A 16,524-nucleotide genomic window follows, 5' to 3' on the forward strand; every position below is an offset into this window, starting at 1 on the left:
TATGTTTTTCCTCTTCAAAACGCATTTTTGACTGTCTGGAAAATACGGTATTCATCCCTGGTAACGTATCTTAGGTTTAAATTCCCAGAAGCATTTGGAAGATGGTGTGTCTCTAGTCCGTTTCTTTCCCTTCCTTTGAATTCTTCCCATCATTTTTTTGTGGTTCACCTCCGCCCTCCTATGACCTTCATCTCCCTTTTCTTCTCCACGCCCCTCTCTTTCAGCTTCCTCAGTGTTTTCCTTATCACCTTTGCCCACTTTTCCCATCTGCCCTTGAGGTAACTTGAGAAGTGATGCAACATTAGTTAAAGTACCCCTCCTTCCCTCTCTCTCACTCTCTCTCTCTCTCTCTCTCTCTCTCTCTCTCTCTCTCTCTCTCTCTCTCTCTCTCTCTCTCTCTCTCTCTCTCTCTCTCTCTCTCTCTCTCTCTCTCACCATCTTTGGCCACCTGAGAGCACACAGGCCAAAATAGATCTTGTCTCTCTCCCACATCGATCCGGTTATCCAGGATAGATAGCAAACCTTCCTCAACATTATAACACGTCTTCCTCATTTTCTTTTCTTATGTTCTTTTCCTGTCTCTTCTATCCTCTGCTCATATTCATGGCATATTTGCGGGTACAGCACATGCCAGCACTTGTCTTGGTCTATTGTTATCTGCTCAGGAGAGTAGAAGTGTGTGGTGGTAGAGGATAGATTAGATGAATATAAATTCTGGTAATCCTTTTGTAATCCTTATTCAATGTTATTCATGATTCGGACTGAATGGAAACTCCTGGGAGTGCGTAGCTTTAGTGTCTAACGACCCCGTCTATGGCATGTGTGTTTGGCATACTCTGAACATCTCTCTGTGCTAAGCAGCTCCCTTAGCCATCTTTCGTCAACACGTGCCATCTTCCCTTATCCCTCGCTGGCTCACATTAAAACAAACACACAGCTTTGCTGCTGTTGTCAGGGTCTCTAGAACCTCGGTGGCCACAAAGCAGATGAGTCTTTGCTAATGATTATCACATCAATTACATGCCGTACCACACAGGACAGTTCTGAAGCATGCACAGTCGCGCACACACACATTCGCAGTAGACAAACGACTAATTGAAGCAGCATTGACCCAGTAAGAATCATTAGCATCTCAGCTCGGTTTTACTCTCTTCTCAGCGTTCAATTCACAAAGCGAGATTTTTTTTCTAGTAAGAAGGTTTTCCAGGGCAACCTATCTCCCTAAACACAGCTCTCACTGAGCTGTCACACAAACAACTGTCTTTTACTGTGATATGCGCTGAGATTTTGCAGAATTGTTTGTTGTTTTTTATAGAAACATTTTTTTATTCACTGGTGTAAACATATTATATATTCCATTGTTTCCAGCAATCTTCTGAATGAATAATTCGTCATACATACTGAACAAAATAGTAGTGTTGTTTTTAACATGTTGTGAAGGTTTTTAATTGCAGATTTGGTCAGAGCTTAACTTTTCAGTGAATATGAAAAACGATATGCTTCCTTAAAGGAATAGTTAATCTAAAAATTTACACACCTCATGCTATCCCAGATCTGTTCAATTCATTTTATTTTGTAGTGTTTTTCACAATTGTTAATTATTTCAAAATATAAGTATTTGTAGGGTAGTAGAGTATTTGAAGTTACAAGGAGTTAATAATTTTTTCTTATTTGACCCTTAAGTGGCGCTTCAAGAGTTTACTTCAGTATTTTGGATGTAAAATTTTATCTAACATGACAAATTATGTTTCATAGGAAAGGTTTAAGCCTCTAGAATATATATTTCAACAGTGTTTTATAAGATAAATTATGTCATTTGTTTTTACACGTATATAGTACTAATACCCTGTTCTAACCCTAAACAATCTTGACAAACTATTGGCACTTTTCCATTGCATAGTACCCCACAATTTGGTTTGGGTCAGATTACTTTTGTGTTTTTTTCCTACTGGGTGCAGTACTTTTTTTAGTACCACCTTAGTCAGGGTTTCAAGCGACCCGAGCTGATACCAAAACGTGACTCGAAAACACTGTCGATCACTGATTGGTCTGAGAGAATCGTCACTACCAGCATCATAGCTATAATGTTAAAGATTAGCTTTACCTTTGTGCTAGTTTGCGCTGTCTCAAGCAAATGTGTTGTCATCTGTGCTCTGCTATAAGTTCCCAAACCCCCATTTAGCAATGAAAAACATCCACAGGTTGTGAATCAGGAACTCCATACCAATTTTTTTACGGACTTGCAGTTTGTCGCGGCACATTTGCGACACGCACATTTGCATATACTGTATGCTTAAATGCAACTAGAATGAGGCTCAGCGGAGCGCACCGACTGACTCCACAGGTGTTTGTACAGAAACTGTCATGTGAGACAGAGGAAGTGATTAACGCGATGTGCAAACATCTATTTGTGGTGGTCAATTTTAAATGTGTTGCGGACTGAGAAATAAATGAATTTATGGGAATGTACAACAACGCTCTCACTAGTATGATGTCACAGCAGTAGGCAGCGCAAATATAACGACATGCCTATAATCCCTCCCATTCCGAAGTGTTACTAAACTTGATGGAAAAGCTATCCAAGCCAAAGGGAGGTGAGGTAAGCTGACCCGACCTGACCCAAACCAAACCGTGGGGTACTATGCAATGGAAAAGCGCCATATATATCATTGGAAAGCTCAAAGAGTGTAGTTTTCATATTTCATCACCCTTTGGGAAAAATTATAACATAGTGAGAGTCATTTTCTTAAAGGTCACGGGCCCACAAGTAGGCCAAATTTGTTTTTACACAATTATTTAACACTATTATTTATTATTATTTAATTAATTAACAATAAACCCTACTCTAAACCTCAAAAAAACGTTGACAAACTATATATCCCCGGAAAGCACTCAGAAGGTAGTTTTCATATTTCAAGGTGATAGAAATATCATTTGATGATAGAAATAATAATAATAACAAAATGTTATTTTGTTACATGACCTCCCTCCCATAGGAATACATATGAATTATTATTTATTCATAACACTATATCCTATTATAAATCAATGTTGACAATCTATGTAGTATGGAAAACTTTAAGAATGTTGTTTTCATATTTCAAAACCTTTTTGCATTAATAATAATGCAGTGACAGTAATTTATTAATTTGCAACCAGAGTATGCAGCAATCCGTTGACACCTAGTGGCCGTTGTTGGTAAAACCACTAAAAGTGTGACATGAATCACATTCTTTGTGATTTTAATTTGAAATTTGGATCACAACTTCTTAAAATGTCATGTTTGCATTATTACTTTTGTGAAATATTTACATTTTTATAATTTATTTATCAAATTAATGTGTTATTGAATAATTTTTATTTCTTAAAATAAATGTAAACTGCTATAACAATTTTTTAATTAAGATTTTTACCTCCAGACACTTTACTCCTTAAAACAAGACCAAGATTAGACTTCTAGACCAAAACATGCCAGGGTTGTATTAATTTGAAGGTGTACATCACATTTTCACCCCCCCCCCACACACACACACACACACATACTCAAAAGGGATTTGCGCTACTTCCCAGGTGAAAAGTAGTACACTTCCATAGTGTACTTAAAGGGCTTTATTTTCGCACACTATTCTTGTACATAATATACTAAAAATTCATCTTTAGTACTTAAGATCATCTAAGTGTACTTCACTGTGCTATTTTGAGACACCCTAAATATGTGCTAAAAATGTATTTAAAAAATGTATTTAAGTACCACTTGTAGTAAACTTGAACCCATCTTTGTATGAAAGTTGAGTTCAAGTTTAATACAAGTGCTAACTAAATATTTTTTTAATACAGAGATAGTGGGCCCTATTTTAACGATCTGAAACGCAAGTGCGAAGCGCAACGCGCAAGTGAGTTTGTGGGCGGATCTTGGGCGCTGTTGCTATTTTCCCGGCGTGAGAAATAACTCTTGCGCCGGGCGCAAATCAATAAGGGGTTGGTCTGAAGTAGGTTCATTATTCATAGGTGTGGTTTGGGCGTAACGTCAAATAAACCAATCAGAACGCTAGCCAACATTCCCTTTAAACGCAAGGGCGCAAGTTCCATGGCGGGTTGCTATTATTATGATGGATTTACCAGGCGCACGCCAGGAGCGGTTCACAGCCGAGGAGACCGACGTCCTTGTACGGGGGAATCCCACGCTTGCCAGCATAAATCGGGCACGCCGTGTAACGGGAGGTGGATCTGCCTCAGGACTTGACGCCACCAGAGGACATCGCTGCGTCCACCCTCACCGCTGAAAGGGTTTGGGGGCTTTGAAATCGGACCCAAGAAACGCAAGCAAGGTCCAACCCCAAAGTACTCTTACAAATCAAGTTCATATACATTAAGGTTTCTTATGAAAACATTTTAATTATTATTTACATAAAATAAACGTAATACAGCCACACAACAAACTTATAAAAATATTTTAATCGTTATTTGCATGAGAATAAATAAAAACTATCACCACAATGCTCACCACTATGATTCCCCTTATCTCGTGTATTAATATTTTTAAGTGTAACAATTTATGATTTGCAAAAATAACTGTTGCATCTGTGTAGATTAGATAAGCAAAGTGTATGCGCGTTGTGCACCCTATACATTATGGTCAAGCATGCGCCCTTAAAATAGCATAATGAACAACGCGCAACGCGCCACTGACTTTAAACTTTTTTTTTCTGGTCAGTGGCGCAATTGTTTTTTGAAACTGCAAAATAGCATCAGGGATGGTTTGCACCGGAACACGCCTCTTTTTTTGCGCTGGACCGCCCAGGGAGCGCAAGTTCATTCCCTAGTTTGCCGACGTGCTTCTGTGACGGGAAAAACCCGCTGTGCGCCGGGGCAAAATACGAATGATACATGCGTCACGGACAAAGTCAATTGCGCTGGGTGCAAGATAGAGCCCAGTATGTTAAAAGTGCATTATAGTTCATATTCATGGTGTCTCAAAATAGCACAGTGAAGTACACTTAGATAATCTTAACAACATCTTAAGAAGTACTAAAGATACATTTTTTGTATATTAAGTACAAAATTAGTGTGCGAAAATAAAGCACTTTAATTACACTATGGAAGTGTACTACTTTTTCACCTGGGTTAAGGGGTTAAATAATGTAAGTAGTACTCCATTACAAACTATATTATAAACGTAGTCTAGGATGGAGTACATGGAAGTATTCAATTTGGTTAGTAATAAAATAATGCACTAAGTAATACTCCAATTCCAAACTCTAAACAAGGATAAACGGAATGTACTAAAGAAAGTCTTAAGTTAAGCTAATGTCAACAGTCTCCCGGTAAGCGAGCCAACAGGCCGACAGCGTTGAAGGGATGAAAAAAACTCCTTTGGGGAGACAGGAAAAACCCCCGTGAGACAACCAGGCTTAGCCAAGAGGGCCAGTTCACATCTGATACATTACAGCTGCGATCCGTAACAGAGTATAGAGACACAGTGTTAAGCTGCTGTACACCACCAGCGACTAGCAATGAGCGACGCAGTCTCATTCATTTCAATGGAAGCTTGGAGATTTCTGGCAACATGGGCGACAGTGACGGATAATAGATTACAAAATTTTGAATTTAGTTTGTTTCCACTCTTTTTGTCAAAACATTATTATGTTATCATGTACTACTTAATCTTATTGTCCTCATTTGATTGTGAATGACATCTACCAACACCAATAGATACCGATAGTTTTGCTTTTTACTTCTTGTTTCAAGGTATTATGGCATTGCTGGAATTCAGTTGTCACTGTCACCCAATTAAAAATAATCACACAGCATGAGTTCTGATGCATTTTTCTGCCCCTTTTTAATGGCCAGGATATACAGTAGTCTGCCCTGATCATTTGCTGTTTTTAATCAATCAGCTAATATCTGATAGTGGGAAAGATGCTTTTATCTGCCAACACCGTAACATAGCCATCTAGTCCATCTAGGATTGGAGTCAGATCTTAAAGGGATAGTTCGGCCAAAAACGATATTAAACCCATGATTTACTCACCCCCAAGCTGTCCGAGTTGCATATGTCCATCATTTTTCAGACAAACACATTTTTGGATATTTTAGAAAATGTTTTAGATCTTTCAGTTGATTAAATGTAATGTTACGGGGTCCACAACCTTCAAGTCCAAAAAAGTGCGTCCATCCTTCACAAAATGAATTCAAACGGCTCCAGGATGATAAACAAAGGTCTTCTGAGGGTAATCCGCGCGGTGTTGTTGTAGAAATATCCATATTTAAAACTTTATTAACGAAAATAAATACCTTCCGGTAGCGCCGCCATCTTAGACTCCTCTGTATTCAGGAGAGAGTATTAGCGTAGTGTACGCACTTTTCTTAGTGACGTATGACAAATTCGGAGGGCGGGGGCACAGAGCAGCAGCAGAGTAGCCTCCTTAGGCTGCGTAAGCTCTCATCCTGAATGCGGACGCGACTAAGATGGCGGCGCTACCGGAAGGTAGTTATTTACGTTTATAAAGTTTTAAATATGGATTTTCTACAACACTACCACGCGGATTACCCTCAGAAGACCTTTGCTTATCATCCTGGAGCCGTTTGGATTTCATTTGTGAAGGATGGACGCACTTTTTTTGGACTTGAAGGTCGTGGACCCCATAACATTACATTTAATCAACTGAAAGATCTAAAACATTTTCTAAAATATCCGAAAATGTGTTTGTCTGAAAAACGATGGACATATGCAACTCGGACAGCTTGGGGGTGAGTAAATCATTTTTGGCCGAACTATCCCTTTAATTCAGTTAGTGCTCTGATGAATGCAGGGAGTAGTTTGTTAGATTCATGATGGTTTGGCAGATTAAGAGAACCAATTAAGTCATTCATTCATAAATCTCAAACCCCATCGGCTGTTTGCAAGTTTTTCCATGTAATGAAAATCAACACAATAGAAAGACATGTCTATTCTGTCATTTTGTATTATTTTGCATTATGCAGTCTTTTATCTCATCACATTCAATTCAGACGAACAAATACAGACTCACAGTATGACTTTTTTACCATAGCATTGAAGATGCAACTGTGTAATTGCGTTGGACCGCTAAATTGCTAAGCAGGGACTATAATGTTATATCTCAAAAAGCACATACATAATGGAAAAGAACAAAACAACATTCTGTACAGGTGACTGTATGGTGTGATATGATTTAAAGAAAACGCTTTGTAATAATTGTGTGTGTTGGCTGGATTGTGTGTGTGTGAATGTTTGTCTGTGCAGGAGAAGAGAGAGAGAGAGATGGTGGCATGGGTCACAGCGAGTTTAAGTCTGTATTATAGTGTTGTGTAGAGATAAAGGATGAGCTGTAGTTAGGTTTAGGCAAATATATATCATTCATATTAATCAGTCTGTGGTATGAAATATCTTATTGAGAAACAATCTGTGAGATTTATTATCTGTGCAACAAAGGGAATCGATGATTTTCTAAAGCCTCTTGCGTTTATGAGAAATGAATCATATGCACATGATCAAACACACACACACATACACACACCGGCAAATGGATACCATATTTCTAGTTTTTATCTCCCCGTTTTACATTTTCTTTGTCATATCATCACCTATTTTCTACTGTCCTTCACACTTTCATAACTAGACAAAATGGTTTTACATCACAAATTCATTGCAATGGAAGGCAAAGAGACAAAATGAAATAGAGAGTAAACAGAGACTCACATTTGTCAGATTAATCTTAAATTTGTTTTATCTAAAGATCTGAGGAGATCTTACTGTCACAAACGTATAGATTTTCCAATGTAATCTCATGGCAAGTCGTATGTATTTTATGAGGTAGGTAATTCATATGACCACATTCGTTCGGTTTTGTACGATTTGCTTTTGCCCCTGTGACGTTGGGATTAGGGCTGGGCTTTCATGATTTTTTTGTCTAATAATTGTATGTTTTTGTACATTTAACGTTGGATTTACAGATTTATTAGCCAACTCGTAAAATACTCATAAATTCCCATGAGATCTGTCTGGATTTTCCAAGGTAGCATAGACTGCAAAGGTTTTAAATATCAACCAAATATGTATCATCAAATCTCCCAAGACCAATTTATCTAAGCTATGCCATATTAATTTCCCAGCTATGTACGCTCACTGAATGTCAACATTTGTTTCTTTTTATTTCTTCTGTGTATTTTATATCTTTGCTACACTATCAGATAAAGATGTACAAAACTGTACATTTTCTGTTGGAAGGTTCATTTTTGTACCTATATGGTTGTACAACACATTCAAATATTGTCCTTTTGGGGTACAATGTTATACCCTAAGGACCTATTGTGCACCCTAAGGAACAAGTTTTGTATCAGATAAATTTTAGATCTTTCCCCGCCATTAACAAGTTAACTAAGAGAAAACTCTTCCCTGCCAATGACAAGTATTTACGGCTTTCTGCAATATTGCTATTATCCACCAGGTGGCACTCTTACGCAACCCGGAAGTATTGGCCTAGGGCAAACAGCTGTATGTTTGTGTAAGTTTTGAGGATCGCTCTGCATCTGATCTCTATCAAAAGTCCTTCACAAAAATGGCATTATCTCAGCTTTTTGCTCATAATTTGGTGTTTTTGAAGAAACCTACACATATTTGAGAGGTGACATAAAGAGAATCAATGTTTTTTTTTTTTAAAGCAGAGGGTCTGTTTTTTTCATGTGATATATTGTATGTTTATATATTTTAAGAAGAACATTTTCTGGAAGGCATTAAACTTTTGTGATAATCATGAAAAATGCTGGCTCTGGCTGGCAACTTAAAAAAAAATGCTGGTGGGAAAAGAGTTAAGGGTAAAAAAACAGTATTTCTTGACAGTGTAAGGAATTTTTAGTAAAAAATCTGAGACAGAAGTGAGACTTCCAATAACTATCATAGGTTATAAAGAAGCAACCTGTGTCTAAAAACATTTGCTTTGGTTTTTGTCCCCATGTGCACACAGATGCACTAATATGGTGGAGGATGACAACCTGACAGCAGTGATCCATCAAGCCTGAGAGGAACTCAAAAGAGAGAGAAAAGTGTCTGATTAAAAATAAATTCTAAAATGATAGAAGAAAAGAGAATAGAAGAGAAAACAAATAGTTTCTAGCGTTTTGTAATGCATAATGTATATTGCTTTGTGGTTGCTAGGGTGTCTTGGTGGTTGCTAGGGTGTCGTGTGCTTTTTATTGTAGCTGGGTACTTACTGGCAACTCGCAATTCTCAATAAATTCCTGGTTCTTAGATACAGCTTGATTCTTTTTATCATTCCTGTCTGCTAAAAGCGCAAGTCCAGTCGCTAAGAAAGCAATAGGCCATGATTTGAGATATCATTCATGTCTATAGCACAAATAGGGCTGGCTATTTATGCACCGAATTTTAATACTTAGGGGGATAGAAATGGTTTTAAAAATACCCAAATGTTAGCTATATTTTTAGTGATGTTTCTTTTAGAAAAATATCACAAAATAGCAAATGTATCGACATTTCTCCTAAACAACAGGGGAGCATTTTATGTTTTGGTGTACCAGGCAGGGATGGAGAAACCTTTGCAATTCCAAAGATATGTTTTAGAAGAGTACATCCCTGCCAGACTCCTGTATTGATCCATTGTCCCTTCTGACAATCCATCTAACCGTTCATATGCCTATTTCTTCATGCATTTGCTCATCCATCATCTATCCATCCCCTCCTCCATCTGACAGCCTGTAGTATCTGCGTATCTTTTTGTTTCTTCATAATAATCTGAGCTTTGTGTGTGTCTGTCTCATCATTTTCCTAATGTCTTGTACTTACCATTCAGCTTTCTTTTTCTGAGCAGTGATTCAGCAAAATATAACTGTACTGTAATCTGCTTGATCCTCTGTAAAATACGATCCATATTTCTGTCAATCCATACAGTATCTTTCCTTCATACTGCTCGAGCACAGACAAATACAAAGCCTTTTAAACGTAGCATACAGTAGTTTTTAATGCTGTCCAGTTTCGTGCAACTTCAATCAACTAATCATTACTCTACATTAACCACTTAGACTACTGTACTTTGACTAACCATCTATACAAGCAGAAGCTTGTTGGCGAACAGCTTGCCTCTGCTGGTCCACCATCTGGACCAGAACCACACCAGCATGTACAAACATTGTCTTCATGTGGGCCTGAAACACCAGGAATAGTGGGAAACCCAATGTTTAAAGCTCGGTGAGCTTCCCTTCATTTTACACAGGCTGTCTCCCTTTCTTTTGTTCCTGCACAGCTACAGTACAAGGTAAAAGTTAATGAACCCATTCTGTTTATATGATGCCGTTGCAAGGACACAGAGAGGAATAGAGAGACTAGGTAGACATAAAGCAGAGACATAAAGGAGAGAAAGGTAAGAGGGGTGGGAAGAAAAGAATGGAAAGAGGAATTACTGTATATGTGGTTTTCATGAAGAAGGTTAACTGCAAATAAGGAAGTAGGGGTGCGCGGGGAAAAAACTAACATGGGGTTAGTTGTAACACGGACTGTTTACATTGTTGCACAAGATTGACCGTTTTGTTTTTTCAGTATTTTTTTCACGCTGCCAAAAGACGATTTCCTCTGCAAATTATTGGAAATGTATAATGTTTTTTCCAGAGAGTTTTGGTGGCATATAAGTCAATTTTTTCATCATATGTTTTTTTGGGTTTCTAAGTTGGGTGTGTAAGATACCAAATCCAATGCTATGTCATATTAATCAGTGTCTTTTTGACTAAAACATAGCATCGTTTTGAAATATGTCTGCAACTCTTAGCAACTTTTTTTGGTGGGCTTGAAAATATTTTGACCCAGCGGGGGTTAATGTAAAGCTGTGTTACAACTAACCCCTCAGCACTTACGATATGAAAACCGCTAACGTTAGCGTACTTCTTGCCGTTGTTTTAAATAGGCTACACACGAATGATTGCTGGCTGCCAACAAAATAAATGTGCCTGTCTTATCAAAAATCGTGTGTCAAATTTATTTTTGTTCATATCTTTAATATTGAATGAATAAGGTCACGTCAAAGATTGAAATCATAAAGAAATGAATGGCTAAAATCAGACTTGCTTATTATCTCAGAATTTGATTTTTGAAACTGTAGTATGGTTATTACAGACTGGCTCACATATAATTTTTTTTTTGTCATAATTGTGCTGCTTTTTCTCACATATTTATACATTTGTCTCCATTTATAATTTAACTATTGTTAGAAAAGGGCTGGATGAATGAATACAGTGTGGATACCGGTCTATTATAGCCAGATATATAAACAATATCCACTTCAAGTATATAGACAAAAAGTATTGCCTGCAAACTAAATTTTTAGCAAGTGTTACAACTAACCCCCTGCCTGTTACAATGAACCCCACCTATGGGGTAAGTTGTAACTTTTGCACTTCTGTCACGTTTGGTGTAATTGTCCAAGAATGGTAAGTACTAGAAACAAACTTCAAATGGTCATTTGTAGCAGAGATGTGTGTGTTGCTTGTGTAAAAATATAATGAATCAAACTCAGATATTTTGTGAATGATTGAGCCAAAACCAAAAAGCGTTAGGTTGTGCCCCTCTCTCCTCTACTGTAAAATAATAAAAACTTTTAACATTGAACCATTACGCAGATGCTTTTACCCAAAGCGATTTACTGTACATTCAACCCATGCATTTTTTATCCATATGTGTGTTCAAACTCATGACTTTTGCACTGTTAATGCAATGCTCTACCAGCTGAGCTACAGGACCTCCTGAACTACAAGAAAACTGGACTAAAGAGATAAAACATGAAGACTTCTTTGATTAGACTTAAGCTAGCAAAGCAAATGATTGGTCAATTGCCCACTTTGATCAGAAAAGAGAGAACTCGGATACAGACAGTGAGAATAAATAGCCAAAAGTATTGAAGTAAGAGTGTTGTGGGGTGGTCCTTGAAGTATGGGTTGCTGGCATTGATGTTGGCATGGTGACAAAGCGCACCCATGCAACTTTTAAAGCAACCTTTCTTTTACTTAGCGAGCACAGAGAAACTAGTACAGCATGAGTGGCTATAGAGCAGTGTTAAGTGTCCTATGTCTGCGCATGAATATGCAAAGAGAAGTGTGTGCTCGGAATAGAGAGCACTTCAGCTGTTTGTGTGTCTGTGTATGCGTGTCGTCATTATAGCACTGTAAAATCAATCTCGGTTTTGTGTCAATGCATTAAGTACTATTGGACATGTGCATGTGCAGGACTACTGTATGAGATAGAACAGAGATGGAGAAATAAATGGCTCACAACATACTCTATAGTCTAAAAATAACTGGAAATGCACATCTGTATTTTGTTGGTTGTGTGTCTCTCTCTTTGTGTGTGTGTGGGTTGGTGTGTGTCAAGGTTCCAGTGCCATGGGAGCAGATGCATGCATATGAGTGGTAGCATCTGAAAGCACACACCCATTGTTATTGCCAGCACTAATGTCGTTTGATGCAACAATGTAGTTTGATGTTTTCTAGTGTTTTTCATTTTTTTTGACATTGCATATATAATTAGGAGGATAACACATAACAATTTAAATACTGCCATTATTTACCCTGAAAGGTGGTTAATGAGAGATTAAATGAAGCTAAGTGCTTAAGTCCCTAGACGCAATTCTGGTGATCTTTATTTCTTTGGAGTTTCAGACGTGATCTCTAAACAAACTGCTTGGGTTTGCCAAGATATTAAAGTCACTCGAAAGTCAACTATTTCAATATCAGTGCAAACATTTCTCAATACAAGACTAAATTATCTTCGCATAAATTTTATAGCTCTTATTGAATATTGACAATGTCCTTATTCATTTCTGCAGGATATCTGTTAAGAATTTGTAATAGAAAGATCTGAGACACAAGAAAATGAATGATACTAACACCTCAGCCCTCCATTAGGGCTCTGAAAGATCAACCTTTAACCAATACCATTTCTCATTGGGGAGACTGGAAAGCTGTATGTTTAAGAATGTATACCAAGACAGTGTTTACAAAAGCTTGGTAAAGATTTTCTGCCCTGCATCCTTTAGTGTTTCCCAATTCAATCAATGACCATGTCCATTAGTTTTTAACCTGTCCAAAATGTGAGTGCGTATTGAGTTTTTACCTTTCTTGTCTGTGTTGATCCCAGGACACAATTAACTTCTCATTTCCGTGCTTTCATCTGCGCGTGTCGACGATTTAGAGCTGTGTGTTAATCCAAACTCAGGTGTGTATGGCAGTGTAGAGAAGTGTCTGCTTGTGTTTGAGTGTCTATCTCGTTGCCACACGCATACTTCAAACGCAAAGACTGTGTCAGACGCTCAATTCCACTTGTATTTCCTCTATTTGTGCTTGTGGAAAATACCAGGACGTCGTCTTCCCTTTTTAAAATGTTCCTGCTGTTAAACATTTTGGCCTTGGGGCCTTGCAGCAGTTCCCCGATTCCACTGCGAACGTATTTAAGAATTCTCACACCATGTACTTCCAGTCTGGCATCTATCCAGCTGTTTTCCAGGATCCTGCTGTTTTTGTTTTTTTTCACACCTTTTTCCTTCTCCTTTTCACCCACCTGCCATAAGTGTTCATGGGCTCATATTAAAACCTTTCTAGCTCTGTGTTTCTGTTTGTTTATTCCAGATTTGTGCCTTGTTGGTCGTGCTCCTAATGATGATTGTTGTTCTCAAGTATTCCTCGTTTCAGATGTTTGTTTTCCCATCTTTAAGTGTAGAATTCCAGTCACCCGGAATGCCTGTATTGTCTCACAGCAAAGCAAGTACAGGGAGAAAGAGAAGGGAGGGTGGCGCAACCTAGAGATGCTCCTGAATTATGAGAAATGAAGCAGAGGGAAGAAAACATTATGTTTATATCAAATTCATCGGGAACACACATATTTAGAGATGCTGAGAATGGAGAAATAAGACCTGTTTTTGTTGCTCAGAGGTTGCCCTTTTAGATGGTGATTATGAACACGTATAGGTTTCAGTTGTTTCGTTAAAGAGCACCTATTGTCCGATTCACGTTTTTACATTTCCTTTGGTGTGTAAGTGTGTATTAGTACAGTGGTTCCCCAATTTTTTCAGCGTGTGCCCCCCCCCCGTGTATGGTGCATTCCTTCGCGGCCCCCCAAAGAAAATTTGTGACAAAAAACTGTTCTAAAACTCAACATTTTAACTCTTTCCCCGCCATTGACGAGATATCTCGTCAATTAAGAGAAAACGATTCCCCGCCAATGACGAGATTTTCCGTCTTTCCGCAATACCGCTATTATCCACCAGGTGGCGCCCTTCCGCAACTTTTTAAACCCGGAAGTATTGCCCTATGGCAAGCGGCTGCATGTCAGTGTCTGTTTTAAAGATCGCTCTGAATGGGATCTCTATGAAAAGTCCGACACAAAAATGGAATTATCTCTGCTTTTTGCTCAAAATGCGGTGTTTTTGCAGAAACCTACCCATATTTAAAAGCTGATTACAAAAGAACCACTAAAGGTAGGATGAAACGTTTTTGTTGTTTGAAAGCAGAGGGTCTGTTCTTTCATTTGGTATATTGTATGTTTATATATTTAAAGAAGAAAATTTTCTGGAAGGCATTAAACTTTGGTGAAAATCATGAAAAACGCTGGCGCTGGCTGGCAACTTTTTTAAAAAACGCTGGCGGTGAAAGAGTTAATAAAAAAAACATTAAATTATACAAAAAAGTAGTGCTTTTGGTTAGTAGCCTTATTTTTTTAGGTTTAATACACAGAATTCATGATAAATTAATGTATTTCATAAAATGTCATAAACTGGGACCCCCTGGCACCATCTCACCTTTTCGCCCCGGCCCCCAGTTTGAAAACCACTGTATTAGTACATGTTAACGATATGCAAAAGATAAGTACCCCAAAGTAAATAATGACGCAAGTTATCCTCTCCAACGCAAATCTTTTTTTTACAACAAACACACAGATTTTAGGCAACAGTTTACTTCCTGGGATTGGTGATGTGACAAGACCGACATTATCATAATTCCTCCCGCTTCGGACTCACAATCTGTAAGTTAACTCCCATTAGCATTGCAATGTGACCGAATCTTTCAAACATGGTAAGGAGCATCACATTTCCAGCTGACCGGTATTTAGGCTAATCAAAACGTACATATTAGCTGGCCAATCAGGGACGCAGAGCTTTTCAAATCGGTGCGTTTCAGGAAAATAATGCAAACACATTGTATAATACCAAATACACAACATAACGTTGTTTTTTAGAAATGAAATAGGTGCTCTTTAAACTTTAGCTTCTTTTCTCTCCATTTAATGTCAAGGAAACAGTGGAGAAATACAAAATATGAAAAACATAATATCTCCGCTTCAGCTCAGGTTTTTAAAGGGTTAATACACTCAAAAATTAAAGTTGTGTCATCATTTAATCACCCTCATGTTGTTCTAAACATCTATGAGATATTTTGATAAATGATAGTAACCACACAGTTAACAGTACCCATTGACTTCCATAGTACGAAAAACAAATACTATGGAAACCAATGGGTACTGCCAACTGTGTGCTTTCCATCATTCATCAAAATATCTTCTTTTGTCTTCAACATAGTAAAGAAACTCATGCAGGTTTAGAAAAACATGAGGGTAAATTATGACAGAATTTTCATTTTGGGGGGAAAGTATCCCTTTAATCTCAGTGCTATAGTAGAACAGTTTTGAAATATATTGTGTATAATATTATGTCCCTATAGGAGGGGAATAAATCATAAATAAATCTGTCATTTGCTGTTAAATTCACAGGGCCTAGGTCAACATTTTAATGTGAGCCCCTCTTTCTCCAGCCCTATATGGTACCTATGGCATCTATGGTATTGGGTTATACCATAGATGACCTAAGCAGATCTCCTCATCACAGGACCCTGAAGAGCTTTCTCCAGTTGTTCCCACTCCCTACCCTACGTTGTCATTTCTCCATTTTACACTTCTCCAAACATGCATATTTTTTCTCCTTTAGTCATCTCTCTCCTTCTCTGTCACTCTCTATTTTCTGTTTTCACCTCCTTCAGTTTCCCAAAACACTGATGCTTCTTTAAAATGTCACAGAAGTGGTTCCTTGTCATTTTGTCTCTCACCTTCCATCTCTCTCCTTCGCTCTATAACACACTTGCTCACACACGCACTCATCTCTAGTTATTTTTGTTTTCTCTTTAACCTGTCATTCATCTTGAGCGGGGCTAAGACAGCACAGAGACAGCATTCAAATTAAACACCTACACTCTGTGTGTGTTCGTGTGTGTTTGTGTGTGCGTATCGAGAGCATCACAGACCCAGACAGAGTGTTTTTTAATCTGTAGGTGTGGTGACAGTGTGTGCTTCTTTGTGTATGAGAAAGATGTGACTACTAGTTAGTGTGCGTGCGTGTGCATGCGTGTGTGTGTGTGTGTGTGTGTTAAACAGCTGTCTTATATGGTATCATGCATATCACCATGCAGACTGACAAGCTTTCATCTATTGTAGGCATCATCTCTTTGTCACATCTTTTC

The 16,524-nt window shown here is 38.0% G+C and overlaps 2 protein-coding genes across 2 annotated transcripts in view; one reads left to right on the forward strand and one right to left on the reverse strand.

Annotated features, from left to right (window-relative positions):
• Positions 1–16,524, forward strand: part of pcxb (pyruvate carboxylase b) — a 271,734-nt gene that overhangs the window by 186,725 nt on the left and 68,485 nt on the right. The window lies entirely within an intron of this gene.
• Positions 1–16,524, reverse strand: part of LOC135778606 (leucine-rich repeat and fibronectin type-III domain-containing protein 4) — a 40,123-nt gene that overhangs the window by 22,944 nt on the left and 655 nt on the right. The window contains exon 2 of the mRNA XM_065289013.2: positions 13,133–13,826. The gene's annotated coding sequence lies outside the window, so the exon portion shown is untranslated. The remainder of the gene's footprint in view (positions 1–13,132; positions 13,827–16,524) is intronic.

The sequence above is a fragment of the Paramisgurnus dabryanus genome, chromosome 2, assembly GCF_030506205.2.
Source record: "Paramisgurnus dabryanus chromosome 2, PD_genome_1.1, whole genome shotgun sequence".
Taxonomy (NCBI): domain Eukaryota; kingdom Metazoa; phylum Chordata; class Actinopteri; order Cypriniformes; family Cobitidae; genus Paramisgurnus; species Paramisgurnus dabryanus.